Below are 17,051 nucleotides of genomic sequence, written 5' to 3' on the forward strand. Positions count from 1 at the left end.
TGATTTATATATGAAGTTGATATATGACTTTGATTGATGCATGTCTTGATTGATATGTTTGATTGATACTGCATGATTGTCTCTTTTACTGGGTATTGTATTCTCACCGGATTATCCGGCTGTTGTCTTGTTTTTGTATGTGTGCATGGCAACAGGTGGGGCAGGACCGAGTCAGAGGCAGCATGACTAGGTGGTTGAGATGATAGAAGTGAGGCTTTCATGTTTAGGAGTCGTTTACGTTTTCAAACTCCTTTTTGTAGTTGTATAAGTTCAAACTAGATTGAAGCATGCTTGATATATTGAAGATTGTATGAACTTAGAATTGAATACTTGTACATCATGTTAAATGGAATTTATCTTGTTGTCATATCGATTGAGTTGAGATGGGATTGAAAGAAAGAAAGAAAACCAGTTATTTTTCTAGTGCAGAGTGTCTCGCTCGATCGGTGGAATTATACCGATCGAGCGAGCACCTCCTGAGCTGATGCAGAAAGTTTATAGTTTTTGTGCCGCTCGATCGGTAAGTTTTGACCAATCGAGCGGCGAGCTTTTGTAAGTCTCGACAGAGACTGGATTATTATGGCCCGCTCGATCGGTAAAGTTCTACCGATCGAGCGAGCATCCTTTTAAAAAAAAATTACTTTTAATCTTGGATCTTGATTGCCCTATTGTTGTTTAATTTCGAGATTTGATGTTTAGAATCGAGGCCTCACAGATAAAATCGCTGCCCCGGGCAGCGACGATCACTGCACTGATGCCCCTGTTCCGTCAAAATTTTAAATTTTTTAAAATTCGTTTTTTTTTTCAAAAACCGAGGCCAAATATTTTGTACAATCGATTAATTTAATCGTTTGATCTGAGCAACCTGTCTCTGACGCCACTGTTGGAAAAACGTGTTCAGATCAATTAAGAATTGATACCCGGTGCAGCGAAAGTTTAAAAATTTAGTTTTATATATGGAACGATTCCATATCATGGGTATCAAAACTTTAAGATTAAATTATGCAAGTAAAAATAAAATCACAATTAATTTTTTACCTCTTCAAGCAACGGCTTGATTATGGACACCAACAGAATTTAATCTGCTCTTCTTGTATATCCCGGGAACCGATGGCTTCACGATCAATCTCCGGAATCAGGTCCACGAACAGAAAACAGAAACCCTCTGATTGATTGCACTAGAAATCAATCAGATGTTTATCGATGAGAATAAACATATTTGATTTGTTAATTCAGAAAATGATTTTTCGGAAAAATCACAGACCGAATTTTCTCAAAAGGGAGAAGGGAATTTTCGAAAAATCCCTTAGAAATTTTATGTAGTGTTCGAAAATTGCAAGGAGGAATTCGTGAGAATTTCGAACCCTACATATGTATATATATATAATTTCTAGACTAGATTAAGTTATAATTATGTTAGGACTCTAACTCCTTAGGGCCCATAATCCATAACTTAAGCCCAACAAGCCAAGCCCGTTATTATAGAAATTAATATAAAATTCATCATGACTCCGATTGATAAACCGATTTCACCAATGTGCACAGAAACCATTTCTGCACCTTTTAAAGTCAAGATAATTTTTCTGAATCCGAATTCAGTGATTTCCAAAAATACCCATCCCTATGTCATTTTAGGAATTTCCACTCCCTTTAGTTAAGAAGTCCAACTTCTCTTTCATTAAATTTAACTCTTTAAATTTAACTATCTCAATGGGGTTTAGTAATCCATTATTTGTGTGACCCTCAATGGTTCAGGGATACAGCTAGCCGTGGGCTTACAACTCCTTGTGACTCGGAACAACAATTTCCGACTTGCCCAACGAATCATGGTAAGAGCGTCTAGAAACATCGCCCCATGATTCCCTAGGTATCACTGATAGTGCCTGCAAGAACCATTAGATTTTGGTTAGCGTACAGTACGGTCCCTTCATCTATATATCCCAATCTAATCAACAACCATTGGTGCATCGAGAGTCATTTGAGATTCGATAACTATGCATTACATCTTGGAGATCAAATAGTGACATCGCATGTGTTACTAGGAAAACCGAGTAACCTAAAACACATCATGTACTCTGGCCAGAGATTTGTCACACTAATATCTTTTCAAATCGCATAGGATATCCACACTCGCAAGTATGTGGTGAATCCTTGACAACAAAGCATCGACTCCTATATGTGTCGTAACTTTACCCAATCCCGACACCTGTTGACCCCAATAGAGTTGGTAAACGAGTCAAAGTACAGTACTAGCATATAGAGTCTCAATGATGTTTCAAGTAGTAAGGACTAATGGTGTACAACCAAAACCGCGGACTTTATCCACTCGATAAGTGATAACCACTTGGAATGTTCGAATAGGGTAGTTCGATCATTCATCATATGAATATCCATTTGCATGCTTTGAACATTTCCATGTCAATTACCAATGAAATATGGTACTTGGCATCACAAATGCTAGTCTCAATCTCGAGCGATCCTTATCCTTATTAGCGGACGGCTCAATTGGCTAGAAACTGTTTAGAATATACAGTGACTATAAGATGTGTTTCATAATAGTGATCTCTCTTTATTCACTATCACATCTTACTTACACTATAGTATATTCAAGGTCTTTATCAAAACAACAATAGTATATCACAATATAACAATATGAAGAAAGACAAAGAAAATGCCATTAATGAATGTAAATTATATTAAACAAAGATTGTTTTATACATAGAGTCATAAAAGCCCTTAGCCACAAGTTGGCTAACCGGGCACCCACTCTTTCACCCGATGTCATTGGTATCAGCTTTGAGTCCCTATCGAGCTCTAGAGTCCGGCGGGGAAGGTTACCTTATCTATGCAGTTGATTTGTCCGCTGAGAGCATTGGGATAGAGAGTATTCCGGTTGTGGATGAATTCCCAGATGTATTTCCAGATGAGATTTCGGGTTTTCCTCCTGCTAGGGAAGTTGAGTTTGGCATAGAGTTGATGTCGGGTACTTCGCCTATTTCTCGAGCACCGTATCGTCTGGCCCCGTCAGAGATGCAAGAATTGAAGAATCAGTTATAGGATCTTTTGGATAAGGGGTACATTTGTCCTAGTGTATCTCCTTGGGGAGCTCCTGTTCTTTTTGTGAAGAAGAAGGATGGGTCTATGCGGTTGTGCATTGACTATCGGCAGCTGAACCGAGTTACTTTAAAGAACAAGTATCATTTGCCTCGCATTGATGACTTGTTTGATCAGCTGCAGGGTACTTCGGTTTACTCCAATATTGACTTGAGATCGGGGTATCATCAGATAAGAGTTTGAGATCAGGACATAGCCAAGACTGCATTCCGTACTCGGTATGGGAATTACGAGTTTCTAGTGATGTCGTTTGTATTTTGCAAATGAACCGGCTATATTTATGGATCTGATGAACCGTGTCTTCAGGGAGTATTTGGACAAGTTTTTTGTGGTTTTCATTGACGATATTCTGGTGTATTCGCGTAATGCGAACGAGCATGTTTCTCACTTGCGGTTGGTACTGCAGACTCTTCGGGATGAGCAGTTGTTCGCCAAACTGAGTAAGTGTGAGTTCTGGATGGATCGAGTGGTTTTTCTTGGCCATATCATATCCAGGGAGGGGATTTTTGTTGATCCAAGAAAGATTGAGGCTATGCTTAATTGGTCGCGTACGACGACGGTTGCTGAGATCCGTAGTTTTCTGGGTCTAGCAGGATATTATCGTCGCTTCATTTTGAACTTCTCTCAGCTAGCTCGACCGTTGACGCAGCTTACCCGCAAGGGTGTTGATTTTGAGTGGTCCTCAGAGTGTGAGGAGAATTTTTGTGAACTTAGATGACGGTTGACTTCTACACCGGTGTTGGCATTACTGTCAAGATCTGGAGGGTATGTGGTTTACACAGATGCTTCTCTTCAGGGGTTAGGTTGTGTCCTGACTCATAATGGGCATGTGATCGCATACACTTCTAGACAGTTGAAGTTGCACGAAGAAAATTACCCAATTCATGATTTGGAGTTGGCAGCCATTGTGTTCGCTTTGAAGATCTGGCATCATTATCTGTATGGCGAGAAATTTGAGATCTTCACCGACCACAAGAGTCTCAAGTATTTTTTTACTCAGGCGGAGTTGAACATGAGGCAGAGGCATTGGATGGACTTGCTGAAAGACTATGATTGCAAGATTAAGTACCATCCGGGAGGTGCTAATCTCACTGCTGATGCCTTGAGTCGCAAGGTGCGACTATCCGCACTTCAGATGTGTTCGATGTCTAGTGCGATTGGAGATTGTTGTTCTTCAGGGTATACCTTCAAGAACAAGAAATGTATGCAGAGTATCCAGATGTTTGCGGTATTATCTGGGCCAGCTTTGTATTCGCGGATTCGAGATGCTCAGATGTTTGATTCGAAGACCCAGCGTTTGGCTCGTCTAGCCAACGAGGGTAGCACGCTTGGATTTCAGTACCAGTCAGATGGTTGTTTGTCTGGTAAGCTTGTGATCCCGGGGTATGAGGAGTTGCGAGAGGAGATTTTGTCTCAGTCACATCACACTAAGTTGAGTATTCATCCGGGGAGCAACAAGATGTACAAAGATCTACGTACTCGGTTTTGGTGGAAGGGAATGAAACGCAGTGTGTATCAGTATGTTTCAAAATGCTTGGTTTGTCAGCAACTCAAGGCAGAGCACCGATGACCTGGAGGTTTGCTTCACACTCTGTCTATTCCTGAGTGGAAATGTGAGTTTATCACGATGGATTTTGTGACCCATTTGCCGGTATCCTCGAGGAACTGTGATGCTATCTGGGTTGTGGTGGACCAACTCACCAAGTCAGCTCATTTCATTTCCTATAGCCGAGAGTACAATGTGGATCATATGGCTCGGTTGTACATTCAAGAGATCGTTCGACTTCATGGAGTGCCTGTGAGCATTGTTAGCGATCGAGATCCCAGGTTTACTTCTAGATTCTGGGGGAGTGTTTAGCGTGCGATGGGCACTAATCTCAATTTGAGTATTGCCTATCATTCGGAGACAGATGGTCAGTCAGAGCGCACAATCCGTACTTTGGAGGATATGCTTCGAGCGTGCATTATGGATTTTGGTTCAACCTGGCAGGATCATTTGCCATTGATTGAGTTCGCGTACAACAACAACTATCATCGTAGCATTGGGATGGCATCTTTCGAGGTGTTCTACGGCGACGTTGTCGTACTCCACTTTTCTAGGAGGATGTGGGGGAGAGACAGGCTGAGGGACCAGAGTTAGTCCATCAGGCAACAGATATTGTTGATCAGATCAAGAAACGGATTAAGACTTCACAGGATCGTCAGGCCAGCTATGCTAATACCAAGCGTAAGCCTTTGCAGTTTGATGTTGGGGAGAAGGTATTTCTAAGAGTTTCACCTTTCCGCAGGATTCTCAGTTTTGGCCTCAAGGGAAAATTGTCTTCCAGATTTATCGGTCCGTTTGAGATCTTGGAGAGCATTGGCGATTTGGCTTATCGGCTAGCCTTGCCACCGTATTTGTCCAGTATTCATGACGTGTTCCACGTATCTCTGTTGCGACGGTATGTGGCGGATCAGTCTCATATTCTGCATCCGTTTGAAGTTCAGGTGGATACGGATTTGACCTATGTTGAGAGACCTATTCGTATCCTGGATCATAAGGATAAGGTCTTGCGGAATAAATTCATTCATCTGGTTTTAGTTCAGTGGCAGCGTCGAGGCACTGAAGAAGCCACTTGGGAGCTCGAAAGCAGGATGCGTACAGAAAATCCTGAGTTATTTTGATTTCATTTTCGAGTTGTATTCAGTTATGAACTCTGTAAATTTTTCATATGAATAAAAGACGTTTCTGCATGTTTTTTCGTTTTTAGTACTTAAAATTTGATTTAGAGGACGAAATATCTTAAGTAGGGGAGAATGTAGTAGCCGGTAACCAATTAAAGAGGTTAAGGAACTAATCACATTTACTAAACTTGAGTTCGGACGCTCCGAAAGGAGGATCGGAGGCTCCGAACATGATCGGACGATCCGAAGCCAGGATAGGAGGCTCCGAACGTGTTCGGACGCTTCGTTGGCAGGTTCGGACGGTCCGATCGAAGTCCAGTATTACGTAATTGCTTAGATCAGCAAGATGACATCACGAGTGATGTATTGATGGGACTTCGGACACTCCGAAGTCCAGTTCGGATGGCCCGAACGTGTTCGGAGGCTCCGAAGTGGGGTTCGGATGGCCCGAACTCCAGCTATAAATAGGGGTGCCGAGCCTCATTTTCAGATGCACCACTCACCTCTCTTCTCTCGATTCCTTGGTCTTCCAGCTTAGATCTAGGGCTTTTTAGGCGTCCCGCTGGGAATCCGGTAGTGGCATAGCGATCCACACGTCGTAGCGGAGCTGTGGCCTAGTTTTGAGGCAAGTAACAGCAAATGGCTGACGACGGACGAAGGTATAACTTTTGCTTCTTAAAAATATTTAAGAGTATGCAATATCTTAGTTAAGGATTTTAGAGAACTTTAATAATATTAGTATCATTTTGCAGTGTAGTGTGGACTATAGGCGTGGAATTAGAGCGGGTAGAGCTTGCCTAGTATTTGAGGTACGAAAGTACTTTTCGAGATATCCTGACTGAGTATGCATGTATTATGTGACTTCATGATTTATATGACACGATTTTATGCTGCATACATTTGCATCTTGAGCTATCTCTTCGGAGATGTCTGTTAGTAGGGTTTTACCCTATCCTGTTAGTTGATGGACTCCCATCGATTTGGGTCCGGTGTATCCACTGGTATTTCGGTATGTGAGCCACCTCCTGAAGCGACGGCACAACGTGCTACATACCAGGGCCCGGTCTGTCTTTGTTATCTGATTCATGACCTATAGTCAGTAGGCGGTACACTTGCATTGATGTATACTCATACTCTCGTGCTGAGCGTTTTATGCTCATGTCTCATACTCTGTGTTTCTGGACACCCTATTCCATGGGGCAAGTTTGCGATTGGATGAGGCGGGTGGATCTAAGAGAGGCTAGGCAGTGGTTGGCCAGCTGGAGTTTTGCCTAGGGTTTATTACTATTGTATTGGGTTTATACAGTTTTTGATTTGGTTGTATTACTATTTGAATATTTGCAGATTCTTTTCCTTGGGATTGTATAATTTTATTGTTTCCGCAGCTTAATTTTGGTTTACTGTTTGATTAAGTTAATTGCATGCTTAATTGTCTGTTTAGTAGGTGATCTCGGTAAGGGTCACTACATCACCTCAGTGAGTTCTATCGTGGAACCTTTGGTAACTTTCATATCTGTCAGCAACCCGGACACTTTGCTAGAATATTTCCTCAGTGAGGTGCTGAACGACCTCAATGTTCACTCATTTCAGCCATCAGCAGAAGCTATTGGTAGTTAATCAGAATGTGAATCAAACTCCGAAGAAACATGCATTGGTTTTTTCTCTTAACGTAGGACAGACTCAGACTGCACCTGATGATGACACATCAAGTAATCATCGATTTTGGTTTTCTTCTCTTATTCTGATAAGTTCTGTTACATTCCTTATTTTATTATGTGAAGAAATTTGTTTGTGATGCATTCTTTTCCTTTTGAGCTTTTGAATTTAGTAGTTACTACTCGTCGTTTTGAGAGAAGGGATGACTTTCGGCGGGGTCAGTCTGAAATTTTTGAACTCCGATTTGATGGGAATGGGATGGAATAGAGCAGTATTGTACTTCGGTTATTAGATCTTGATTATATCGTCTATTTAACTGCTTAAATCTAGTACAGGGCAACCGTGAGTTGTTTTTAGAAAGTTTTCAGATTCAGATCTAAGTCGATAGACGAGTGGAATTCCTCCGATAAGAATTATCGATTCAATGATTTATTTGATATTTTTTCTATCGAATGACCGTTTGTTATAGGAATGTGTGGAGGAATTCTCGATATTTGCAGTTTAGGTCTTGAAAATCAGCCCAAATTGGTTGATATAGCAGAGGTTGTAGAGTTTTGCGGACGTTGTTTCAGATGAGATTTGAGAAGAAATATGTTCCTGAGATCGAATTCAGAATGAGGTATGGCGCTTTGAATTTTTGTCATGCTGTTTGAATTGACAACGTTCCTGCAGTGTTCATGAATTTTGGGGACCGAATCTTTCAGAGGTATTTAGTTGAATTCATAACTATTCTTATTGATGATTTTTTGTCCATTCGGAACGAGAGTTGTACTGATCATGCAGAGCATTTGAGAATTGTCTTATAGATTTGCGTTCCGAGCTGTTATATGCTTTTGATGTCTGAATTCTGATTGGATCGAGTCGTCTTTTCTCGATCATATTATCTTTGGAACCAGAATTTCTGTTGATCACCTCAAGACTGAAGCTAGTATGAATTGATCTAGATCGTCATTTGTACTTGAATTTGAAGATTTTTGGGTTTAGCGAGTTTATATAGCAGATTCATCGAGAAATTATTATCGTGTGTGAAGTTGATTACTCAACTGTCTCCAAATAATGCACTTTTATCTGGACCGAATCTTATGATATCAGTTTTATTGACCTAAAGAAAATATTGATCAGTGCTTCAGTATCCTTTATTCCTTTATGTACTGATGATATTCAATGCATTGCATTTTTTATTGAGATTTGGAATATGTTTATTTAGAGGAATCTTGCGATAGTCTAGACATCGAGGCAGCTGAAGACGCTCGAGACTCAATGTGTGGTTCTGGAATTTGAGCTCACAGCGATCTTATTGATTAAAAGATCTGGTGTCACTTTTTTTACGAGGAGATTTCCAAAACCTTTTTGATCTGAAAAGTTTTAAGTAGTTGTTTTCGAAGACTGAACTGATTTTGGAGATGAAGAACATAATTGGTTAGATCTCTTGAATGAATTTAACTATGGAATCTAATTTTATACGAGAAATTGAAGATAGTAACTGACACTCTGAGTCAAATGCTCTGTTCTCTAACATTATTCTTATCGATGTCTTTCTTTTGAACAATGATTGCTGCACTTCTGATTAGAGTTTGAAGCAAATAGGAGAATTAGAAGAAGAAGATTCAGATCTGGGCATAGTATGAGTTCAGGTCAGTACTGATGCTTTATTTGTGAGTAATCTTTTGTTGTGCCAGATGTTCTTGTTTGAGACAACATATCTTGAGTTTGGCACATTGCAGTCTGTTCAGTATTTTTTCATATGACAAAAAAATATTCAACAAATTTTAGGAATTGATCCTTAGGAGCAGATAAAGAATGATGTTTGAGGTACGGATTCCGATGTTATGCACTATCAAAAGCTGAAAGATGAGAGAGAGAATGACCCGATTGTTGTTGTATAGTTTATCTGTTTCAAAATATAATTGGGATTATTTTCGACATGTTTTGTCACGAAGCTATCGATCAGTATGAGATTGAGATGTTATCTTAGTATGGTTGGCCGATTGATGGAATCTTTTACTATATTCCGCACATAATGATTTTTCAAACACGACCAGATGACTTAGATTTTTGTCTAAAAGACTGCCAGATTGCTTGATTTGCCGAATTCGGTTATTTCTTACAGAGATCCTCGATTCACCCTTTCTTTTGGACATAGTCTTTTGAGTCTTTTGATGTTCGATTACATCTGAGTTCAGTTGTTTATCTTCAGAACGAAGGACAACCAGATCAGTCGATTTGGATTTTAGAGGATATTGCCGAGCTGTAGTACTTGATTATGGTACTAGTTGTTGAGTTTCGCTAACTCTTATGAAGTTCTTGTACAAAACAGCTATCAGATGATTATCGTGATGACATATTTCGATGAGTTGTAAGAACAGAGATGAAAATCTTGATTGTACTGAGATAATTTTTCTGAGTTCCCTAAATTTGGACCAGATATGTTTCGAGGTTTGGATAGACAGATGAAGATTTTCTGTCAAGAATGAAAACGATTTGGAATAGATAGACGAAGTATTCAAATTTCCGATGCAGATCTTTGTATTTTTTATCAAGGAAACCGAGCAATTCAGAATAATTCTACTTTTAGAAGTTTCTGATTCGAGAAGAGATACATAGTCTCCAAGATTGACCGATTCGTAGGAGATTCTAAAGAAGATAGGCGATCTTGCCTTTAGACGTGCATTTTTCCCGTCTCTTTCTGGTATTCACGACATGTTTCACGTCTCTTGTTGCTGAATTTCCAGATTTTCTTTTGATGATGAGACCAGTTTTGATGAGTCTTTGAGTTGCTTCGACATATTCCGATTTTCTTTGACCGAACAGTGAAGCAGCTCCGAAGCGAACCGTTTTAGTTGTGACAGTGCAGTTGAGCCCATAAGGATTTGAAGAAGAGATATTTGAGACAGAATTCGATTTGGAGAAGAATTTTTCTAGACTTATTCTGAGAGGTGAATTCTTATTGCAGTCTTTTGATTTTATCCCTTATCTTATGAGATTGAACGGTGTTCGATTTCGAGGACGAAATCAGTTCTTAGAAGTGGAGAATTGTAACACCCAAAAATTAGCCTAATAGAGATTATAGGAGATTAAGATTGATAATCGGAGATTAGAAAATTTTAGGATTTAATTGATATTAAATCAGGTACTAAATTGCAAATTTTTTAGAATTCATGGACCAAAGTGCAATTTCTTGTATTAGTATTGGTCTTTATTATCGTCTCATCAGACTCGAAAATAAGGTTGCCTCCGACCTTGGCATATGAATCAATTCATATTTCATATCGTATCATAATCAAATAAAGATCCAATACTTGAGATGGATCGATAACATCAACAATCTAAATACAAAAAATAAACAAGTATGTGATTTTGGCGGGACAACTCAAGAAGCTTCATTCTCGAGTTTCAAATCCCTGACTTTTGATGTCGTCTTATACATTCTCGTTTTGTCTCGGTTCTTGAGGCTTCAACTCTGAAAAATAACAACAAGAACACATATATCAAACTCTATCCAAACAACATCATCCAACCTTCAAAGAACATTTCAAACCTAGCTCAATTTCATTTTTCGGTTCAAAATTTAACTTCTCGAGTTCGTCAATCTCTTAGCCAGCTGAAACAAGGTGATCATAAGCTTAATATATCACAAAGAACTCATATCATATTCAGTTCAATCAACAAGATATCAAAACGGCTTTAAGTCTTCAATCGACGGTGTAACGGCTGAAAATCGGTAACCGAAACGATATCAAACCATTCTATCATTCATATACATGATATATCAGCAATATAACACCATAAATCAGCATATGAGCAGCTATAAAAATCGAATATACTTCTGAAAATTATCATAACGTCATACGAGATTCAATCTTCAGTTCGTACTTTATATCGGAATGTATATGAAACGACCTTGACCTCTACTAAATAATAATTAAATAAAATGATACGGGTTTTCAAAAAAAATTTCGGCATGACCCCTCTATAAATATTCAAACCCGCCTATCACAGACAACGAATTTATAATGCAAACTACAACACTAAATAAGTAAACCAAGAAAGGAACGATAACTGGAGAAAAGATTCGACATTTTGAACATCAAAATATTAAGCAACTACATATTTACATGCCCACAAACAACTCTATACCTTACAACTATCATTTATCCAATCAACAAAATGAATGACTTTAAAGTGCTAAAATAATCTCTTGCGGAAGACTGACATGGTCAGAGGGATGTGCCGTGCCTGCATCGCAGTCCACTCGATAGTTTTACCCCTCAATCTTAATGAAATACTCCTCACCTGAAAACAATGAGTATAGTGAGTCTAAAAGACTCAGCAAGAATATTGGGGGGGGGGGGGGGGAGGGATAACGAGTATTACGTAAATACATGCACACGCAGATTAAAAATAACTTGTAATAAAATATATTTTTGTGCCCTTAACTTAGAGAAATGATTTCTTAAATAATGAAGTGGACATGAATGAAACATATGCATGACTAAGTCGAAAATAAATAACTGAATAAAATGATCTAAACATAGTCATAAATATTTTGAACTTAGATCCATGAATTGTGACTCTATGAATTTGATCATGATCATGGTTGCAGTGCACTATGCCGCAAGGAGGTGAGGTATATCCCAACCCATCTTGCCCATACTTGGTAAGGGAGGCCAAGATTTCTCTTTTTACCCACACATACACGTAAATTTTTGGTAAGGTAGGTCAAAACGTCTCTCAGCCCCACACATACACGTCAGGTGGTAAGGTAGGCCAGAACGTCTCCCAACCCCACACATACACATAAATAAATAGAGTCACAATCATCTCACTTCGTTCATAAAAATACTTTCTTTCATACTTGAATTAGAGACTTAGCATGAATACATAAATATGACGTAAATGTAAATATTAATCGATAATCATGCATATGACTCACACTTGGATGATTGGGATGTTGATTTAGGAGCCAAACCAAAGGATGAAAAATACTAAACCATAACGTAATGCTTAAAAACAAAATGAGCAGTTTTCCCGCAAAATTCATAACTTACTCAATTCTCACTCAAAAACAGTTTCGCTCGAAACCACCACTTCCTAACACATAGAATTAACTTAAGAAGTCATCCTCGGATTTTATTTCCCAAGCAATAATTTTATGAATATCGGATTTCCGGGCAGCAGCCCCTATTCCAAAAAATTCTGCACGCACCTATCCATCCAAACGCCTAAAACTCAACCAAAACTTAACCGACTTAATTCCCGCTTGAACCGACATATTCCCAACATCCTAGACTAATTCCCGACTTGAGCCCTTGGCCAAAACCCGAGTTTAACCCCTGTTTAAAAATTGATTTCCGGACAGCCCACTCACTTTACAAAAAAATCTGCTCATGACTTGTTTTCAAACTTACCCAAAACTTAACTATAAATCCTCCAATCTTCCAAGTCTCTAATCCTAGGACCAAGACCAATATACCACCTCATATCCAGCCCTTACAACTCAACTTGAATCGCCTTAGATTCAGCTCAAAGGCAGCACCTCGAGCACCCTCAAATCCGAGCCCCTACTCCCTTTAGACATTTCGAAATTCCTACAATCCCAACTCACATTCTTCTTCACACATCCTAATACTACCATGTGAACTACATATCAACCATGGTAGCTCTAAATCACCATCCGAATCAACACCACAAAACATCAAATGATCGAACCAAAACATGGATAAAAATCTGGAAATTTATATCGAACCGAAAGCCAAAAAAATTCTGGAAAAATCAATCGAACCATGCTAAGGGACAAAAAATCTTGAGATTTTCAAACCACGAAGCATGAGGAACACAAGCTATGAAAATTCTGGAACAAGCTCGAAACAACAAGCATGAAGAAAATCAAAAATTTCGAACTTATGCTCATGACAACCCATCTGAAACAATTTGAACAACAAGGCATAAAGGAATCTAGACAATGCTCAAACACCTGCTATGCACAATTTTGAATTCCCGAAAAAGAACACATAGTATAAATTAAAAAATATCTGGAGATTTGAGTGGTAACATGGCTTCGATGCATTAACATTCCAAGTTCATTTACATTTCAAAGAAAACTCAACAACCAACATAATATCATGATTTCTCAAGCAAGAATGCAACATGAACTTTGAGCGAGGAAAAAAAATTGGACAGGGCAGAAATGGAGTTCTCGAACAGGGCATAAATATACTTTAGGGATTTCGAATGCTTCAGAAAATACAACACACAATATTTTTATTTACTTGGTGAGAACAAGAAACCATAATCTTGCCTTAGCTAGAATAAAATCGAAGAACAACAGCTCGCTTGAGCTGGTCGATCGAAGCTTGGGAACAAAGGTTGGAATCGAGCTGGAGATGAGCTGAAATCGAGCTCAAAGGTAATGGGAATCTCGACCAGCTTGCTTTGGAGTGATTCGCTAGAGACAAAATGAAGATGGAGGCAGCGTGACTTGAGAAGCCGATGGATTATGGAAGACCAGGGAAAGAAACAAGAGTCAGTGTGTGTGTGTGTGTGTGCATTTTGCGTGAGAAATGAGGGAGATTTTAGGGGATAGGGTTAAATTTTAGTCCAAGTGTGTAAGTATAGGTGTATCTATAAGAAATGTGAGTGTATGCATTTTAGGAAAAAGTGCTACACATTTTTAAAAAGTGCTAAACCATAAAACCAATTAGGGCAAAAAATTAAATCGCACTAAATGAAACACAAGCATGAAAAAAAATCAAGAATTAAACTCTTTAAATATTTCGATGTCACGACAACGAGTAAAATATTTAACTATCAAGCAAAGCGATTTAAAATAATTTAAACAAACTAGACTAACGTTTAAAATCAATTTAAATAAATACACAAGCGAAAGTAAAAATCTTTAAAATGATTTGGACAATTAAAAAGGATTTAAATATATAAGATATACATTTAAAATAATTTAAAATAACTAACTGCTAAACTAAGGCTATTTAAAATAAATAAGTTGGAAACTTGAAAATATTTAAACAAATAAGCTACACAGTTAAAATCATTTAAAAGAATAAACTAAACAAATAAAAATCATTTAAATATGCAAAGCTTAAACCTTTAAAATATTAAAACAATTAAATTGCATAATAAAAATAATATTGACAATTAACCTTAAACAATTAAAAACATTAATTAAATAGTTAGTACAATAAAATCATTGAATAAATAATAAAAATATTTTATTAGCACATAATTCAAATAAAATTTAAATCAATTAACCCTAAAAATAATAATCCTAATATTTATTAAATTTAATGTATGTAATTTAGTAAATTGGATTTTAGGTGCTACAATTCCTTCCCCCCTTAAATGGAATTTCGTCCTCGGCACTAACACTCTTACCTAGTACCTCCACGAGTCAACGCTAATAAGCTTTCGTTGCGCACTATGATAATATCAACACCTACAAAGCTAGGAGTTAACTAACTCGCACTGCAAAGTAAATTTGCAGATTCCTATTTATCCCCAAATGATTGTAGTCTAAGAGAAAATTTCTAGTCACTATTTCTATGTGCCTGTGAGAGCTTTTTATTCGTTACCTAAACTCCTAAAATATCTGATGCCTAACTTAGCTCGATAACCTTAAATCCTGGATCGCAAATTTAATCAATAACTATCTGTAAAACTTAGTATATAATTTATTTCGATCTTACTCATAACTTAAAAGCTCCCTAACAACGAAACTATGCTTAATGTCTATTTAACAGCTAAACTTAACTCATATAATATACAACTCGAGCTTTAAAAAAATTCACAAGTTCACAAAATACTTAGCAACTAACACTAAACTTTTCTAAATAGGATAGCTAAAGGTCTATTCAATTCTAACTCGTTAGACCTCAAGATATGAGGTAAATCTGACCCATTTCTATATAAAAAATAAAATAAAATCTAACACAATCCTTCATAAGAAAATATAACCATAAAAATGCACTGTTGTTCTGTACCAAGTTAATAACCGATAACATATAGAATCCTAATAGGTGACTAAAAAGATCCCAATTATCCACTCACCAATTTATACGTTCATCTCTAGCATTTTTTATTTTACCGATAGTTCAACTCTTGATTAAAATTTCCAAACAGATTTAACCATCTTTTCTAACGACTAAGAAATCCATAATTACACTTCATGTCAAAATATACTACGAGCTATTATCCACTTATTGGATTAGATTGTCTCTATGTACCAAACAACTCCTACATATCGCCTGAAGACATATCCCAAATCCCTAGATCAACAAGACGGAAAGTCGGAAAATCCAAAAATTCCCAAATTTATTATATGTACAACCTGAATTCATATTTCAAGAACTTAGGATACAATTGGACACCTCGAAGAGTTTGTAACCCGATCGTATAAGCTTCTTCAGTTTTCCTCTAGTTCCTTAGTATTCCGCTAATGGTTAAATATACAACTTATCCAGAAAACTACCTGAATATTCTATTCATCATTTTGTACCCAAAATTGGTGCCTTAGTCTTACCGGTCGACAATCACAAAATCTTAGAATGCAAATGTAAAGTACCCAAAATTTTCTAGGGACAACTCTATTTCCTATCTCGTAACTGTTCACCCATCCAACTTACTTACTCTTAACGATCCTGTTTTAAATTGAAACAACCAATTCGGATAATTCCCTAACTAGCTGTCTACTCGCTAGAACTAAATAAAATTAGTGGTCGCCACTCTTAGGATCACAACAATAACTTAGGATCTTATCTAGCACTAACACTAATTCCCAATGGTCTAAACATTCACTATGTGGTTACGAGACAAATTTCTACCCAAGAAATCGAAATGATAGTTGAAACCATAATCCACCCAAGTCCCTGTCATGGTGGACCATGAAAAGAAACAAGCGTACAAGTAATGCCGCTCAATACGAAATGAAATAGTGCAAGCATTACCAACAAACAAGCTGAAATAAAAATCTAGAAAAGTGAAAACAACTCACTCATAATTCAATTCTAGGGGTGAATGATTAATAATGGAGGCTCCATGAATAATGAATATGAGCCGGACAAGATACAAATCTCGTGATCATTCATCCATGAGTAATGAAATCATGCTCAAACAAGCAAAGCGTAATTAAGAGCAATCGGTGTGACTTCAGTCGAGAGAAGTCCTCAAAAGTCAATAATTAGGGAAAACAACAGTCTCAAAATAAAATCAGATGTCAGCCACACAACATGAGTAGATTACCAAAAAGAAAAAGTGAAACTTACTCACATCAACATGTGGCTCTAGAACCGAAGGAAAAATTTCAAGAAGTGTGAAACATTACCAAGATTTTACTAAGAAGTTCAACCAATGCCAAAGTGACAGAATTCAACGCAGATTAATGTCACACGAATCCATAAATGCTCAAAGGAAGTGCAAAGAAAGTTCAGATACTCAAAAGTATATGTTGCAACGGATTTGAGCACAAAAGGAGGAAAAAAGAAATAACGATCGGAATAATCGTTCACATAGTTGAAAGGCTCATAGTAACCAATTTCCTTCAATCCAAAAAAATCATATTTGCCTAAATAACAAAAGACAAACTCAAACTATCCAAAATAATAAAA

At 37.6% G+C, this 17,051-nt stretch overlaps 1 long non-coding RNA gene across 1 annotated transcript; it reads right to left on the reverse strand.

The window, feature by feature from the left end:
* Positions 1-10,847: 10,847 nt before the first annotated feature.
* LOC140894698 (uncharacterized) lies at positions 10,848-13,949 on the reverse strand. The gene is made up of 3 exons (XR_012153905.1): positions 13,733-13,949; positions 11,648-11,727; positions 10,848-10,894 (listed from the first exon to the last, which is right to left on the reverse strand). It is a non-coding gene; the product is annotated as an uncharacterized lncRNA (long non-coding RNA).
* Positions 13,950-17,051: the final 3,102 nt, after the last annotated feature.

The sequence above is a fragment of the Henckelia pumila genome, chromosome 4 (genome assembly GCF_033568475.1).
Source record: "Henckelia pumila isolate YLH828 chromosome 4, ASM3356847v2, whole genome shotgun sequence".
In the NCBI taxonomy this organism is placed as follows: Eukaryota; Viridiplantae; Streptophyta; class Magnoliopsida; order Lamiales; family Gesneriaceae; genus Henckelia; species Henckelia pumila.